Raw genomic sequence first — 19,454 nt, 5'->3', positions numbered from 1 at the left:
CATTGGGTGCATCCAAAATGATTTCCTATCCTATGGTACGTTCGACGCAAACCGTGCACCTATCTTGCGTCAAGATTAGCACTATGTCCAAACGTACCGAAATGAGCTTCCACTTGAGGCTCGTCACCTAGTGGTACCATCGGGTGCGACCAAAACGATTTTTGAGCCTATGGTACATCTAGTGCAAGCCATGCACCTATCTTGCACCGACGCTAACACTACCTCCAAATAGAAAGAAGAGAGATTCCACATGACCCACATCACCAAGGAGGTCCATTGGATGCATCAAAAATGATTTCCTAGCCTATGGTACGTTCGACGCAAACCGTGAACCTATCTTGCGTCAAGATTAGCACTATGTCCAAACGTACCGAAATGAGCTACCACTTGAGCCTCGTCACCAAGTGGTACCATCGGTTGCGTCCAAAACGATCTCAGAGCCTATGGTACGTTTAGCGCAAACCATGCACCTAGCTTGCTCCAACACTAACACTGTCTCCAAACGGAAAGAAGTGAGATTCCACATAACCCACGTCACCTAGGAGCTCCATTGGGTGCGTGCAAAATGATTTCTGAGCCTATGTTACACTCGACGCAAACCGTGCACCTATCTTGCGTCAAGATTAGCACTATCTCCAAACGGAAAGAAGTGACATTCCACATGACCCACGTCACCTAGGAGTTCTATTAGGTGCATCCAAAATGATTCCTATCCTATGGTACTTTCGATGCAAATCGTGCACCTATCTTGCATCAAGGTTAGCACTATGTCTAAATGTACCAAAATGAGCTACCACTTGAGCCTCGTCACCTAGTGGTACCATCGGGTGCGACCAAAACAATTTCTGAGCCTATGGTACGTCTAGTGCAAACCAAGCACCTATCTTGCACCTACGCTAACACTACCTCCAAACAGAAAGAGGAGAGATTCCACATGACCCACATCACCAAGGAGGTCCATTGGGTGCATCAAAAATGATTTCCTAGCTTATGGTACGTTCGACGCAAACCGTGCGCTTATCTTGCGTCAAGATTAGCACTATCTCTAAACGGACCGAAACGAGCTTCCACTTGAGCCTCGTCACCTAGTGCTACCCTCGTTGCGTCCAAAATGATCTCAAAGCCTATGGTACGTCTAGCGCAAACCATGCACCTAGCTTGCACCAACACTAACACTGTCTCCAAATGGAAAGAAGTGAGATTCCACATAACCCACGTCACCTAGGAGTTCCATTGGGTGCATCCGAAATGATTTCCTAGCCTATGGTACGTTCACACAAAACCGTGCACCAATCTTGCGTCATGATTAACACTATCTCCAAATGTACCGAAATGAGCTTCCACTTGAGCCTCGTTACCTAGTTGTACCATCGGGTGTGACCAAAATGATTTCTGAGCCTATGGTATGTCTAGTGCAAACCATGCACCTATCTTGCACTGACTCTAACACCTCCTCCAAACGGAAAGAAGAAGCATTCCACATGACCCACATCACTAAGGAGGTCCATTGGGTGCATCAAAAATGATTTCCTAGCCTATGGTATGTTCGACGCAAACCGTGCACCTATCTTGCATCAAGATTAGCACTGTGTCCAAACATACCGAAATGAGCTTCCACTTGAGCCTCGTCACCTAGTGGTACCATCGGGTGCGACCAAAATGATTTTTGGGCCTATGGTATGTCTAGTGCAAACCATGCACATATCTTGCACCGAAGCTAACACTACCTCCAAACGGAAAGAAGAAAGATTTCACATGACCCACATCACCAAGGAGGTCCATTGGGTGCATCAAAAATGATTTCCTAGCCTATGGTACGTTCGACGCAAACCGTGCACTTATCTTGCGTCAAGATTAGCACTATCTCTAAACGGACCGAAACGAGCTTCCACTTGAGCCTCGTCACCTAGTGGTACCATCGGTTGCGTCCAAAATGATCTCAGAGCCTATGGTACGTCTAGCGCAAACCATGCACCTAGCTTGCTCCAACACTAACACAGTCTCCAAACAGAAAGAAGTGAGATTCCACATAACCCACGTCACCTAGGAGTTCCATTGGGTGCATCCAAAATGATTTCCTATCCTATGGTATGTTCGACGCAAACCATGCACCTATCTTGCGTCAAGATTAGCACTATGTGCAAACGTACCGAAATGAGCTTCCACTTGAGGCTCGTCACCTAGTGGTACCATCAGGTGCAACGATTTCGGAGCCTATGGTACGTCTAGCGCAAACCATGCACCTATCTTGCACCGACGGTAACACTACCTCCAAATAGAAAGAGGAGAGATTCCACATGACCCACATCACAAAGGAGGTCCATTGGGTGCATCAAAAATGATTTCCTAGCCTATGGTACGTTCGACGCAAACCATGCGCTTATCTTGCGTCAAGATTAGCACTGTCTCTAAACGGACCGAAACAAGCTTCCACTTGAGCCTCGTCACCTAGTGGTACCATCGGTTGTGTCCAAAACAATCTCAGAGCCTATGGTACATGTAGCGCAGACCATGCACCTAGCTTGCTCTGACACTAACACTGTCTCCAAACAGAAAGAAGTGAGATTCCACATAACCCACATCACCTAGGAGTACCATTAGGTGCATCCAAATTGATTTCCTATCCTATGGTACGTTCGACGCAAACCGTGCACCTATCTTGCATCAAGATTAGCACTATGTCCAAACATACCGAAATGAGCTTCCACTTGAGCCTCGTCACCTAGTGGTACCATCGGGTGCGACCAAAATGATTTTTGGGCCTATGGTATGTCTAGTGCAAACCATGCACGTATCTTGCACCGAAGCTAACACTACCTCCAAACGGAAAGAAGAAAGATTTCACATGACCCACATCACCAAGGAGGTCCATTGGGTGCATCAAAAATGATTTCCTAGCCTATGGTATGTTCGACGCAAACCGTGCACTTATCTTGCGTCAAGATTAGCACTATCTCTAAACGGACCGAAACGAGCTTCCACTTGAGCCTCGTCACCTAGTGGTACCATCGGTTGCATCCAAAATGATCTCAGAGCCTATGGTACGTCTAGCGCAAACCATGCACCTAGCTTGCTCCAACACTAACACTGTCTCCAAACGGAAAGAAGTGAGATTCCACATAACCCACGTCACCTAGGAGTTCCATTGGGTGCATCAAAAATGATTTCCTAGCCTATGGTATGTTCGACGCAAACCGTGCACTTATCTTGCGTCAAGATTAGCACTACCTCTAAACGGACCGAAACGAGCTTCCACTTGAGCCTCGTCACCTAGTGGTACCATCGGTTGCATCCAAAATGATCTCAGAGCCTATGGTACGTCTAGCGCAAACCATGCACCTATCTTGCACCGACGGTAACACTACCTCCAAACAGAAAGAGGAGAGATTCCACATGACCCACATCACAAAGGAGGTCCATTGGGTGCATCAAAAATGATTTCCTAGCCTATGGTACGTTCGACGCAAACCATGCGTGTATCTTGCGTCAAGATTAGCACTATCTCTAAACGGACCGAAACAAGCTTCCACTTGAGCGTCGTTACCTAGTGGTACCATCGGTTGTGTCCAAAACAATCTCAGAGCCTATGGTACGTGTAGCGCAGACCATGCACCTAGCTTGCTCTGACACTAACACTGTCTCCAAACAGAAAGAAGTGAGATTCCACATAACCCACATCACCTAGGAGTACCATTAGGTGCATCCAAATTGATTTCCTATCCTATGGTACGTTCGACGCAAACCGTGCACCTATCCTGCATCAAGATTAGCACTATGTGCAAACGTACCGAAATGAGCTTCCACTTGAGGCTCGTCACCTAGTGGTACCATCGGGTGCGACCAAAACGATTTTTGAGCCTATGGCACGTCAAGTGCAAACCATGCACCTATCTTGCACCGACGCTAACACTACCTCCAAGTAGAAAGAAGACAGATTCCACATGACCCACGTCACCAAGGAGCTCCAATGGGTGCATGCAAAATGAATTCCGAGCCTATGTTACGCTCGACGCAAACCGTGCATCTATCTTGCGTCAAGATTAGCACTATCTCCAAATGGAAAGAAGTGACATTCCACATGACCCACGTCACCTAGGGGTTCTGTTGGGTGCATCTAAAATGATTTCCTATCCTATGGTACGTTCGACGCAAACTGTGCACCTATCTTGCATCAAGATTGGCACAATGTCCAAACGTACCAAAATGAGCTACCACTTGAGCCTCGTCACCTAGTGGTACCATCGGGTGCAACCAAAATGATTTCGGAGCGTATGGTACGTCTAGTGTAAACCATGCACCTATCTTGCACCGACGGTAACACTACCTCCAAACGGAAAGAAGAAAGATTCCACATGACCCACATCACCAAGGAGGTCCATTGGGTGCATCAAAAATGATTTCCTAGCCTATGGTACGTTCGACGCAAACCGTGCGCTTATCTTGCATCAAGATTAGCACTACCTCTAAACGGACCGAAACGAGCTTCCACTTGAGCCTCGTCACCTAGTGGTACCCTCGGTTGCGTCCAAAATGATCTCAAAGCCTATGGTACGTCTAGCGCAAACCATGCACCTAGCTTGCACCAACACAAACACTATCTCCAAATGGAAAGAAGTGAGATTCCACATAACCCACGTCACCTAGGAGTTCCATTGGGTGCATCCGAAATGATTTCCTAGCCTATGGTACGTTCGACACAAACCGTGCACCAATCTTGCGTCAAGATTAACACTATCTCCAAATGTACCGAAATGAGCTTCCACTTGAGCCTCGTTACCTAGTCGTACCATCGGGTGTGACCAAAATGATTTCTGAGCCTATGGTATGTCTAGTGCAAACCATGCACCTATCTTGCACTGACTTTAACACCTCCTCCAAATGGAAAGAAGAAGCATTCCACATGACCCACATCACTAAGGAGGTCCATTGGGTGCATCAAAAATGATTTCCTAGCCTATGGTATGTTCGACGCAAACCGTGTACCTATCTTGCATCAAGATTAGCACTATGTCCAAACATACCGAAATGAGCTTCCACTTGAGCCTCGTCACCTAGTGGTACCATCGGGTGCGACCAAAATGATTTTTGGGCCTATGGTATGTCTAGTGCAAACCATGCACGTATCTTGCACCGAAGCTAACACTACCTCCAAACGGAAAGAAGAAAGATTTCACATGACCCACATCACCAAGGAGGTCCATTGGGTGCATCAAAAATGATTTCCTAGCCTATGGTACGTTCGACGCAAACCGTGCACTTATCTTGCGTCAAGATTAGCACTATCTCTAAACGGACCGAAACGAGCTTCCACTTGAGCCTCGTCACCTAGTGGTACCATCGGCTGCGTCCAAAATGATCTCAGAGCCTATGGTACGTCTAGCGCAAACCATGCACCTAGCTTGCTCCAACACTAACACTGTCTCCAAACGGAAAGAAGTGAGATTCCACATAACCCACGTCACCTAGGAGTTCCATTGGGTGCATCCAAAATGATTTCCTATCCTATGGTATGTTCGACGCAAACCATGCACCTATCTTGCGTCAAGATTAGCACTATGTGCAAACGTACCGAAATGAGCTTCCACTTGAGGCTCGTCACCTAGTGGTACCATCGGGTGCAACCATTTCGGAGCCTATGGTACGTATAGCGCAAACCTTGCACCTATCTTGCACCGACGGTAACACTACCTCCAAATAGAAAGAGGAGAGATTCCACATGACCCACATCACAAAGGAGGTCCATTGGGTGCATCAAAAATGATTTCCTAGCCTATGGTACGTTCGACGCAAACCGTGCGCTTATCTTGCGCCAAGATTAGCACTATCTCTAAATGGACCGAAACGAGCTTCCACTTGAGCCTCGTCACCTAGTGGTACCATCGGTTGCATCCAAAACAATCTCAGAGCCTATGGTACGTCTAGCGCAAACCATGCACCTGGCGCAGACCATGCACCTAGCTTGCTCCGACACTAACACTGTCTCCAAACAGAAAGAAGTGAGATTCCACATAACCCATGTCACCTAGGAGTACCATTAGGTGCATCCAAATTGATTTCCTATCCTATGGTGCGTTCGATGCAAACCGTGCACCTATCTTGTGTCAAGATTAGCACTATGTGCAAACGTACCGAATGAGCTTCCACTTGAGGCTCGTCACCTAGTGGTACCATCGGGTGCAACAATTTTTGAGCCTATGGTACGTCTAGTGCAAACCATGCACCTATCTTGCACCGACGCTAACACTACCTCCAAACGAAAAGAAGATAGATTCCACATGACCCACGTCACCAAGGAGCTCCATCGGGTGCATGCAAAATGATTTCCAAGCCTATGTTATGTTCGACGCAAACCGTGCACCTATCTTGCATCAAAATTAGCACTATCTCCAAATGTACCGAAATGAGCTTTCACTTGAGCCTCGTCACCTAGTGGTACCATCGGGTGCGACCAAAATGGTTTCTGAGCCTATGGTACGTCTAGTGCAAACCATGCACCTATCTTGCACCGAAGCTAACACTACCTCCAAACAGAAAGAAGAAAGATTTCACATGACCCACATCACCAAGGAGGTCCATTGGGTGCATCAAAAATGATTTCCTAGCCTATGGTACGTTCGACGCAAATCGTGCACTTATCTTGCGTCAAGATTAGCACTATCTCTAAATGGACCGAAACGAGCTTCCACTTGAGCCTCGTCACCTAGTGGTACCATCGGTTGCGTCCAAAACGATCTCAGAGCCTATGGTATGTCTAGCACAAACCATGCACCTAGCTTGCTCCGACACTAACACTATCTCCAAACGGAAAGAAGTGAGATTCCGCATAACTCACATCACCTAGGAGTTCCATTGGGTGCATCCAAAATGATTTCCTATCCTATGGTACGTTCAACGCAAACCGTGCACCTATCTTGCGTGAAGATTAGCACTATGTCCAAACGTACCAAAATGAGCTTCCACTTGAGGCTCGTCACCTAGTGGTACCATCGGGTGCAACCAAAACGATTTCGGAGCCTATGGTACGTCTAGCGCAAACCATGCACCTATCTTGCACCGACGGTAACACTACCTCCAAACAGAAAGAGGAGAGATTCCACTTGACCCACATCACCAAGGAGGTCCATTGGGTGCATCAAAAATGATTTCCTAGCCTATGGTACGTTCGACGCAAACCGTGCGCTTATCTTGCGTCAAGATTAGCACTATCTCTAAACGGACCGAAACAAGCTTCCACTTGAGCCTCGTAACCTAGTGGTACCATCGGTTGCGTCCAAAACGATCTCAGAGCCTATGGTACGTTTAGCGTAGACCATGCACCTAGCTTGCTCCGACACTAACACTGTCTCCAAACGGAAAGAACTGAGATTCCACATAACCCACGTCACCTAGGAGTTTCATTGGGTGCATCCAAAATGATTTCCTATCCTATGGTACATTCGATGCAAACCGTGCACCTATCTTGCATCAAGATTAGCACTATGTGCAAACGTACCGAAATGAGCTTCCACTTGAGGCTCGTCACCTAGTGGTACCATCGGGTGTGACCAAAACAATTTTGAGCCTATGGTACGTCTAGTGCAAACCATGCACCTATCTTGCACCGACGCTAACACTACCTCCAAATAGAAAGAAGAGAGATTCCACATGACCCACGTCACCAAGGAGCTCCATCGGGTGCATGCAAAATGATTTCCGAGCCTATGTTACGCTCGACGCAAACCGTGCACCTATCTTGCGTCAAGATTAGCACTATCTCCAAACAGAAAGAAGTGACATTCCACAGGACCCACATCACCTAGGAGTTCCATTAGGTGCATCCAAAATGATTTCCTATCCTATGGTACGTTCGACGCAAACCGTGCACCTATCTTGCATCAAGATTAGCACTATGTCCAAACATACCGAAATGAGCTTCCACTTGAGCCTCGTCACCTAGTGGTACCATCGGGTGCGACCAAAACAATTTCTGAGCCTATGGTACGTCTAGTGCAAACCATGCACCTATCTTGCACCTACGCTAACACTACCTCCAAACAGAAAGAGGAGAGATTCCACATGACCCACATCACCAAGGAGGTCCATTAGGTGCATCAAAAATGATTTCCTAGCCTATGTTACGTTCGAAGCAAACCGAGCACTTATCTTGCGTCAAGAATAGCACTATCTCTAAACGGACCGAAACGAGATTCCACTTGAGCCTCGTCACGTAGTGGTACCCTCGGTTGCGTCCAAAACGATCATAGAGCCTATGGTACGTCTAGCACAAACCATGCACCTAGCTTGCACCGACACTAACACTGTCTCCAAATGGAAAGAAGTGAGATTCCACATAACCCACGTCACCTAGGAGTTCCATTGGCCATCCAAAATGATTTCCTAGCCTATGGTACGTTCGACGTAGACCATGCACCTATCTTGCGTCAAGATTAGCACTATCTCCAAATGTATCGAAATGAGCTTCCACTTGAGCCTCGTCACCTAGTGGTACCATCGGGTACGACCAAAATGATTTCTGAGCCTATGGTATGTCTAGTGCAAACCATGCACCTATCTTGCACCGACGCTAACAGTACCTCCAAACGGAAAGAAGAAAGATTCCACATGACCCACATCACCAAGGAGGTCCATTGGTGCATCAAAAATGATTTCCTAGCCTATGGTACGTTCAACGCAAACCGTGCACCTACCTTGCGTCAAGATTAGCACTATGTCCAAACGTACCAAAATGAGCATCCACTTGAGCCTCGTCACCGAGTGGTACCATCGGGTGTGACCAAAACGATTTTTGAGCCTATGGTACGTCTAGTACAAACCATGCACCTATCTTGCACCGATGCTAACACTACCTCCAAATAGAAAGAAGAGAGATTCCACATGACCCACGTCACCAAGGAGCTCCAACGGGTTCATGCAAAATGATTTTCGAGCCTATGTTACGCTCGACGCAAACCGTGCACCTATCTTGCGTCAAGATTAGCACAATCTCCAAACGGAAAGAAGTGACATTCCACATGACCCACGTCACCTAGGGGTTCTGTTGGGTGCATCTAAAATGATTTCCTATCCTATGGTACGTTCGACGCAAACTGTGCACCTATCTTGCATCAAGATTAGCACAATGTCCAAACGTACCAAAATGAGCTACCACTTGAGCCTCATCACCTAGTGGTACCATCGGGTGCAACCAAAGCGATTTCGGAGCCTATGGTACGTCTAGCGCAAACCATGCACCTATCTTGCACCGACGGTAACACTACCTCCAAACAGAAAGAGGAGAGATTCCACATGACCCACATCACCAAGGAGGTCCATTGGGTGCATCAAAAATGATTTCCTAGCCTATGGTACGTTCGACGCAAACCGTGCGCTTATCTTGCGTCAAGATTAGCACTATCTCTAAACGGACCGAAATGAGCTTCCACTTGAGCCTCGTCACCTAGTGGTACCCTCGGTTGTGTCCAAAACGATCTCAGAGCCTATGGTACGTCTAGCGCAAACCAGGCACCTAGCTTGCACCGACACTAACACTGTCTCCAAATAGAAAGAAGTGAGATTCCACATAACTCACATCACCTAGGAGTTCCATTGGGTGCATCCAAAATGATTTCCTATCCTATGGTACGTTCAACGCAAACCGTGCACCTATCTTGCGTCAATATTAGCACTATGTCCAAACGTACCAAAATGAGCTTCCACTTGAGGCTCGTCACCTAGTGGTACCATCGGGTGCAACCAAAACGATTTCGGAGCCTATGGTACGTCTAGCGCAAACCATGCACCTATCTTGCACCGACGGTAACACTACCTCCAAACAGAAAGAGGAGAGATTCCACTTGACCCACATCACCAAGGAGGTCCATTGCGTGCATCAAAAATGATTTCCTAGCCTATGGTACGTTCGACGCAAACCGTGCGCTTATCTTGCGTCAAGATTAGCACTATCTCTAAACGGACCGAAACAAGCTTTCACTTGAGCCTCGTAACCTAGTGGTACCATCGGTTGCGTCCAAAACGATCTCAGAGCCTATGGTACGTTTAGCGTAGACCATGCACCTAGCTTGCTCCGACACTAACACTGTCTCCAAACGGAAAGAAGTGAGATTCCACATAACCCACATCACCTAGGAGTTTCATTGGGTGCATCCAAAATGATTTCCTATCCTATGGTACGTTCGACGCAAACCGTGCACCTATCTTGCATCAAGATTAGCACTATGTGCAAACGTACCGAAATGAGCTTCCACTTGAGGCTCGTCACCTAGTGGTACCATCGGGTGCGACCAAAACAATTTTGAGCCTATGGTATGTCTAGTGCAAACCATGCACCTATCTTGCACCGACGCTAACACTACCTCCAAATAGAAAGAAGAGAGATTCCACATGACCCACGTCACCAAGGAGCTCCATCGGGTGCATGCAAAATGATTTCCGAGCCTATGTTACGCTCGACGCAAACCGTGCACCTATCTTGCGTCAAGATTAGCACTATCTCCAAGTGGAAAGAAGTGACATTCCACAAGACGCACGTCACCTAGGAGTTCTATTGGGTGCATCCAAAATGATTTCCTATCCTATGGTACTTTCGACGCAAACCGTGCACCTATCTTGCATCAAGATTAGCACTTTGTCTAAATGTACCAAAATGAGCTACCACTTGAGCCTCGTCACCTAGTGGTACCATCGGGTGCGACCAAAACAATTTCTGAGCCTATGGTACGTCTAGTGCAAACCATGCACCTATCTTGCACCTACGCTAACACTACCTCCAAACAGAAAGAGGAGAGATTCCACATGACCCACATCACCAAGGAGGTCCATTAGGTGCATCAAAAATGATTTCCTAGCCTATGTTACGTTCGAAGCAAACCAAGCACTTATCTTGCGTCAAGAATAGCACTATCTCTAAATGGACCGAAATGAGATTCCACTTGAGCCTCATCACGTAGTGGTACCCTCGGTTGCGTCCAAAACGATCACAGAGCCTATGGTACGTCTAGCACAAACCATGCACCTAGCTTGCACCGACACTAACACTGTCTCCAAATGGAAAGTGAGATTCCACATAACCCACGTCACCTAGGAGTTCCATTGGCCATCCAAAATGATTTCCTAGCCTATGGTACGTTCGACGCAGACTATGCACCTATCTTGCGTCAAGATTAGCACTATCTCCAAATGTACCGAAATGAGCTTCCACTTGAGCCTCGTCACCTAGTGGTACCATCGGGTACGACCAAAACGATTTCTGAGCCTATGGTACGTCTAGTGCAAACCATGCACCTATCTTGCACCGACGCTAACACTACCTCCAAACGGAAAGAAGAAAGATTCCACATGACCCACATCACCAAGGAGGTCCATTGGTGCATCAAAAATGATTTCCTAGCCTATGGTACGTTCAACGCAAACCGTGCACCTACCTTGCGTCAAGATTAGCACTATGTCCAAATGTACCAAAATGAGCATCCACTTGAGCCTCGTCACCGAGTGGTACCATCGGGTGTGACCAAAACGATTTTTGAGCCTATGGTACGTCTAGTACAAACCATGCACCTATCTTGCACCGATGCTAACACTACCTCCAAATAGAAAGAAGAGAGATTCCACATGACCCACGTCACCAAGGAGCTCCAACGGGTTCATGCAAAATGATTTCCGAGCCTATGTTACGCTCGACGCAAACCGTGCACCTATCTTGCGTCAAGATTAGCACAATCTCCAAACGGAAAGAAGTGACATTCCACATGACCCACGTCACCTAGGGGTTCTGTTGGGTGCATCTAAAATGATTTCCTATCCTATGGTACGTTCGACGCAAACTGTGCACCTATCTTGCATCAAGATTAGCACAATGTCCAAACGTACCAAAATGAGCTACCACTTGAGCCTCATCACCTAGTGGTACCATCGGGTGCAACCAAAGTGATTTCGGAGCCTATGGTACGTCTAGCGCAAACCATGCACCTATCTTGCACCGACGGTAACACTACCTCCAAACAGAAAGAGGAGAGATTCCACATGACCCACATCACCAAGGAGGTCCATTGGGTGCATCAAAAATGATTTCCTAGCCTATGTTACGTTCGAAGCAAACCAAGCACTTATCTTGCGTCAAGAATAGCACTATCTCTAAATGGACCGAAATGAGATTCCACTTGAGCCTCATCACGTAGTGGTACCCTCGGTTGCGTCCAAAACGATCACAGAGCCTATGGTACGTCTAGCACAAACCATGCACCTAGCTTGCACCGACACTAACACTGTCTCCAAATGGAAAGTGAGATTCCACATAACCCACGTCACCTAGGAGTTCCATTGGCCATCCAAAATGATTTCCTAGCCTATGGTACGTTCGACGCAGACTATGCACCTATCTTGCGTCAAGATTAGCACTATCTCCAAATGTACCGAAATGAGCTTCCACTTGAGCCTCGTCACCTAGTGGTACCATCGGGTACGACCAAAACGATTTCTGAGCCTATGGTACGTCTAGTGCAAACCATGCACCTATCTTGCACCGACGCTAACACTACCTCCAAACGGAAAGAAGAAAGATTCCACATGACCCACATCACCAAGGAGGTCCATTGGTGCATCAAAAATGATTTCCTAGCCTATGGTACGTTCAACGCAAACCGTGCACCTACCTTGCGTCAAGATTAGCACTATGTCCAAATGTACCAAAATGAGCATCCACTTGAGCCTCGTCACCGAGTGGTACCATCGGGTGTGACCAAAACGATTTTTGAGCCTATGGTACGTCTAGTACAAACCATGCACCTATCTTGCACCGATGCTAACACTACCTCCAAATAGAAAGAAGAGAGATTCCACATGACCCACGTCACCAAGGAGCTCCAACGGGTTCATGCAAAATGATTTCCGAGCCTATGTTACGCTCGACGCAAACCGTGCACCTATCTTGCGTCAAGATTAGCACAATCTCCAAACGGAAAGAAGTGACATTCCACATGACCCACGTCACCTAGGGGTTCTGTTGGGTGCATCTAAAATGATTTCCTATCCTATGGTACGTTCGACGCAAACTGTGCACCTATCTTGCATCAAGATTAGCACAATGTCCAAACGTACCAAAATGAGCTACCACTTGAGCCTCATCACCTAGTGGTACCATCGGGTGCAACCAAAGTGATTTCGGAGCCTATGGTACGTCTAGCGCAAACCATGCACCTATCTTGCACCGACGGTAACACTACCTCCAAACAGAAAGAGGAGAGATTCCACATGACCCACATCACCAAGGAGGTCCATTGGGTGCATCAAAAATGATTTCCTAGCCTATGGTACGTTCGACGCAAACCGTGCGCTTATCTTGCGTCAAGATTAGCACTATCTCTAAACGGACCGAAATGAGCTTCCACTTGAGCCTCGTCACCTAGTGGTACCCTCGGTTGTGTCCAAAACGATCTCAGAGCCTATGGTACGTCTAGCGCAAACCATGCACCTAGCTTGCACCGACACTAACACTGTCTCCAAATAGAAAGAAGTGAGATTCCACATAACTCACATCACCTAGGAGTTCCATTGGGTGCATCCAAAATGATTTCCTATCCTATGGTACGTTCAACGCAAACCGTGCACCTATCTTGCGTCAAGATTAGCACTATGTCCAAAAGTACCAAAATGAGCTTCCACTTGAGGCTCGTCACCTAGTGGTACCATCGGGTGCAACCAAAACGATTTCGGAGCCTATGGTACGTCTAGCGCAAACCATGCACCTATCTTGCACCGACGGTAACACTACCTCCAAACAGAAAGAGGAGAGATTCCACTTGACCCACATCACCAAGGAGGTCCATTGCGTGCATCAAAAATGATTTCCTAGCCTATGGTACGTTCGACGCAAACCGTGCGCTTATCTTGCGTCAAGATTAGCACTATCTCTAAACGGACCGAAACAAGCTTCCACTTGAGCCTCGTAACCTAGTGGTACCATCGGTTGCGTCCAAAACGATCTCAGAGCCTATGGTACGTTTAGCGTAGACCATGCACCTAGCTTGCTCCGACACTAACACTGTCTCCAAACGGAAAGAAGTGAGATTCCACATAACCCACATCACCTAGGAGTTTCATTGGGTGCATCCAAAATGATTTCCTATCCTATGGTACGTTCGACGCAAACCGTGCACCTATCTTGCATCAAGATTAGCACTATGTGCAAACGTACCGAAATGAGCTTCCACTTGAGGCTCGTCACCTAGTGGTACCATCGGGTGCGACCAAAACAATTTTGAGCCTATGGTACGTCTAGTGCAAACCATGCACCTATCTTGCACCGACGCTAACACTACCTCCAAATAGAAAGAAGACAGATTCCACATGACCCACGTCACCAAGGAGCTCCATCGGGTGCATGCAAAATGATTTCCGAGCCTATGTTACGCTCGACGCAAACCGTGCACCTATCTTGCATCAAGATTAGCACTATCTCCAAGTGGAAAGAAGTGACATTCCACAAGACGCACGTCACCTAGGAGTTCTATTGGGTGCATCCAAAATGATTTCCTATCCTATGGTACTTTCGACGCAAACCGTGCACCTATCTTGCATCAAGATTAGCACTTTGTCTAAATGTACCAAAATGAGCTACCACTTGAGCCTCGTCACCTAGTGGTACCATCGGGTGCGACCAAAACAATTTCTGAGCCTATGGTACGTCTAGTGCAAACCATGCACCTATCTTGCACCTACGCTAACACTACCTCCAAACAGAAAGAGGAGAGATTCCACATGACCCACATCACCAAGGAGGTCCATTAGGTGCATCAAAAATGATTTCCTAGCCTATGTTACGTTCGAAGCAAACCGAGCACTTATCTTGCGTCAAGAATAGCACTATCTCTAAATGGACCGAAATGAGATTCCACTTGAGCCTCGTCACGTAGTGGTACCCTCGGTTGCGTCCAAAACGATCACAGAGCCTATGGTACGTCTAGCACAAACCATGCACCTAGCTTGCACCGACACTAACACTGTCTCCAAATGGAAAGTGAGATTCCACATAACCCACGTCACCTAGGAGTTCCATTGGCCATCCAAAATGATTTCCTAGCCTATGGTACATTCGACGCAGACCATGCACCTATCTTGCGTCAAGATTAGCACTATCTCCAAATGTACCGAAATGAGCTTCCACTTGAGCCTCGTCACCTAGTGGTACCATCGGGTACGACCAAAACGATTTCTGAGCCTATGGTACGTCTAGTGCAAACCATGCACCTATCTTGCACCGACGCTAACACTACCTCCAAACGGAAAGAAGAAAGATTCCACATGACCCACATCACCAAGGAGGTCCATTGGTGCATCAAAAATGATTTCCTAGCCTATGGTACGTTCAACGCAAACCGTGCACCTACCTTGCGTCAAGATTAGCACTATGTCCAAACGTACCAAAATGAGCATCCACTTGAGCCTCGTCACCGAGTGGTACCATCGGGTGTGACCAAAACGATTTTTGAGCCTATGGTACGTCTAGTACAAACCATGCACCTATCTTGTACCGATGCTAACACTACCTCCAAATAGAAAGAAGAGAGATTCCACATGACCCACGTCACCAAGGAGCTCCAACGGGTTCATGAAAAATGATTTCCGAGCCTATGTTACGCTCGACGCAAACCGTGCACCTATCTTGCGTCAAGATTAGCACTATCTCCAAACGGAAAGAAGTGACATTCCACATGACCCACCTCACCTAGGGATTCTGTTGGGTGCATCTAAAATGATTTCCTATCCTATGGTACATTCGACGCAAACTGTGCACCTATCTTGCATCAAGATTAGCACAATGTCCAAACGTACCAAAATGAGCTACCACTTGAGCCTCGTCACCTAGTGGTACCATCGGGTGCAACCAAAATGATTTCGGAGCCTATGGTACGTCTAGCGCAAACCATGCACCTATCTTGCACCGACGGTAACACTACCTCCAAACAGAAAGAGGCGAGATTCCACATGACCCACATCACCAAGGAGGTCCATTGGGTGCATCAAAAATGATTTCCTAGCCTATGGTACGTTCGACGCAAACCGTGCGCTTATCTTGCGTCAAGATTAGCACTATCTCTAAACGGACCGAAATGAGCTTCCACTTGAGCCTCGTCACCTAGTGGTACCCTCAGTTGTGTCCAAAACGATCTCAGAGCCTATGGTACGTCTAGCGCAAACCATGCACCTAGCTTGCACCGACACTAACACTGTCTCCAAACGGAAAGAAGTGAGATTCCACATAACCCACGTCACCTAGGAGTTCCATTGGGTGCATCCAAAATGATTTCCTAGCCTATGGTACGTTCGACGCAAACCGTGCACCAATCTTGCGTCAAGATTAGCACTATCTCCAAATGTACCGAAATGAGCTTCCACTTGAGCCTCGTTACCTAGTCGTACCATCAGGTGTGACCAAAACGATTTCTGAGCCTATGGTACGTTTAGTGCAAACCATGCACCTATCTTGCACTAACGCTAACACTACCTCCAAACGGAAAGAAGAAACATTCCACATGACCCACATCACTATGGAGGTCCATTGGGTGCATCAAAAATGATTTCCTAGCCTATGGTACGTTCGACGCAAACCATGCACCTATTTTGCATCAAGATTAGCACTATATCCAAACGTACCGAAATGAGCTTCCACTTGAGCCTCGTCACCTAGTGGTACCATCGGGTGCGACCAAAATGATTTTTGAGCCTATGGTACGTCTAGTGCAAACCATGCACCTATCTTGCACCGACGCTAACACTACCTCCAAACAAAAAGAAGATAGATTCCACATGACCCACGTCACCAAGGAGCTCCATTGGGTGCATGCAAAATGATTTCCGAGCCTATGTTATGTTTGACGCAAACCGTGCACCTATCTTGCATCAAGATTAGCACTATCTCCAAATGTACCGAAATGAGCTTTCACTTGAGCCTCGTCACCTAGTGATACCATCGGGTGTGACCAAAATGATTTATGAGCCTATGGTACGTCTAGTGCAAACCATGCACCTATCTTGCACCGAAGCTAACACTACCGCCAAATAGAAAGAAGAAAGATTCCACATGACCCACATCACCAAGGAGGTCCATTGGTTGCATCAAAAATGATTACCTAGCCTATGGTACGTTCGACTCAAACCGTGCACTTATCTTGCGTCAAGATTAGCACTATCTCTAAATGGACCGAAACGAGCTTCCACTTGAGCCTCGTCACCTAGTGGTACCATCGGTTGCGTCCAAAATGATCTCCGAGCCTATGGTACGTTTTGCACAAACCATGCACCTAGCTTGCTCCGACACTAACACTATCTCCAAACGGAAAGAAGTGAGATTCCACATAACCCACATCACCTAGGAATTCCATTGGGTGCATCCAAAATGATTTCCTATCGTATGGTATGTTCGACGCAAACCGTGCACGTATCTTGCGTCAAGATTAGCAATATGTCCAAACGTAGCGAAATGAGCTTCCACTTGAGGCTCATCACCTAGTGGTACCATCGGGTGCGACCAAAATGATTTTTGAGCCTATAGTACGTCTAGTGCAAACCATGCACCTATCTTGCACCGACGCTAATACTACCTCCAAAGAGAAAGAAGAGAGATTCCACATGACCCACGTCACCAAGGAGCTCCATCAGGTGCATGCAAAATGATTTTCGAGCCTATGTTACGCTCGACGCAAACCGTGCACCTATCTTGCGTCAAGATTAGCACTATCTCCAAACGGAAAGAAGTGACATTCCACATGACCCACGTCACCTAGGGGTTCCATTGGGTGCATCTAAAATGATTGCCTATCTATGGTACGTTCGACGCAAACCGTGCACCTATCTTGCATCAAGATTAGCACAATGTCCAAACGTACCAAAATGAGCTACCACTTGAGCCTCATCACCTAGTGGTACCATCGGGTGCAACCAAAATGATTTCGGAGCCTATGGTACGTTTAGCGCAAACCATGCACCTATCTTGCACATGACCCACATCACCAAGGAGGTCCATTGGGTGCATCAAAAATGATTTCCTAGCCTATGGTACGTTCGACGCAAACTGTGCGCTTATCTTGCGTCAAGATTAGCACTATCTCTATCAGACCGAAACGAGCTTCCACTTGAGCCTCGTCACCTAGTGGTACCCTCGGTTGCGTCCAAAACGATCTCAGAGCCTATGGTATGTTTAGCGCAAACCATGCACCTAGCTTGCTCTGACACTAACACTATCTCCAAACGGAAAGAAGTGAGATTCCACATAACCCACGTCACCTAGGAGTTCCATTGGTTGCATCCAAAATGATTTCCTAGCCTATGGTATGTTCAACGCAAACCATGCACCTATCTTGCGTCAAGATTAGCACTATCTCCAAATGTACCGATATGAGCTTCCACTTGAGCCTCGTCACCTAGTGGTACCATCGGGTGCGACCAAAACGATTTCTGAGCCTATGGTACGTCTAGTGCAAACCATGCATCTATCTTGCACCGACGCTAACACTACCTCCAAACAGAAAGAAGAAAGATTCCACATGACCCACATCACCAAGGAGGTCCATTGGGTGCATAAAAAATGATTTCCTAGCCTATGGTACGTTCGACGCAAACCGAGCACTTATCTTGCGTCAAGAATAGCACTATCTCTAAACGGACCGAAACGAGCTTCCACTTGAGCCTCATCACGTAGTGGTACCCTCGGTTGCATCCAAAACGATCTCAGAGCCTATGGTACGTCTAGCACAAACCATGCACCTAGCTTGCACCGACACTAACACTGTCTCCAAACGAAAAGAAGTGAGATTCCACATAACCCACGTCACCTAGGAGTTCCATTGGGTGCATTCAAAATGATATCCTGGCCTATGGTACGTTCGACACAAACCAAGCACCTATCTTGCATCAAGATTAGCACTATCTCCAAATGTACCGAAATGAGCTTCCACTTGAGCCTCGTCACCTAGTGGTACCATCGGGTGCGACCAAAATGATTTCTGAGCCTATGGTACGTCTAGTGCAAACCATGCACCTATCTTGCACCGACGCTAACACTACCTCCAAATGGAAAGAAGAAAGATTCCACATGACCCACATCACTAAGGAGGTCCATTGGGTGCATAAAAAATGATTTCCTAGCCTATGGTACGTTCGACGCAAACTGTGAACCTATCTTGCGTCAAGATTAGCACTATGTCCAAACGTACCAAAATGAGCATCCACTTGAGCCTCGTCGCCTAGTGGTACCATCGGGTGCGACCAAAATGATTTTTGAGCCTATGGTACGTTTAGTGCAAACCATGCACCTATCTTACACCGACGCTAACACTACCTCCAAATAGAAAGAAGAGAGATTCCACATGACCCACGTCACCAAGGAGCTCCATCGGGTGCATGCAAAATGATTTCCGAGCCTATGTTACGCTCGACGCAAACCGTGCACCTATCTTGCGTCA

Source organism: Miscanthus floridulus, chromosome 11 (genome assembly GCF_019320115.1).
Source record: "Miscanthus floridulus cultivar M001 chromosome 11, ASM1932011v1, whole genome shotgun sequence".
Taxonomy (NCBI): Eukaryota; Viridiplantae; Streptophyta; class Magnoliopsida; order Poales; family Poaceae; genus Miscanthus; species Miscanthus floridulus.
The sequence above is the reverse complement of the archived record's forward strand: the minus strand, read 5'-3'. Positions refer to the sequence as shown.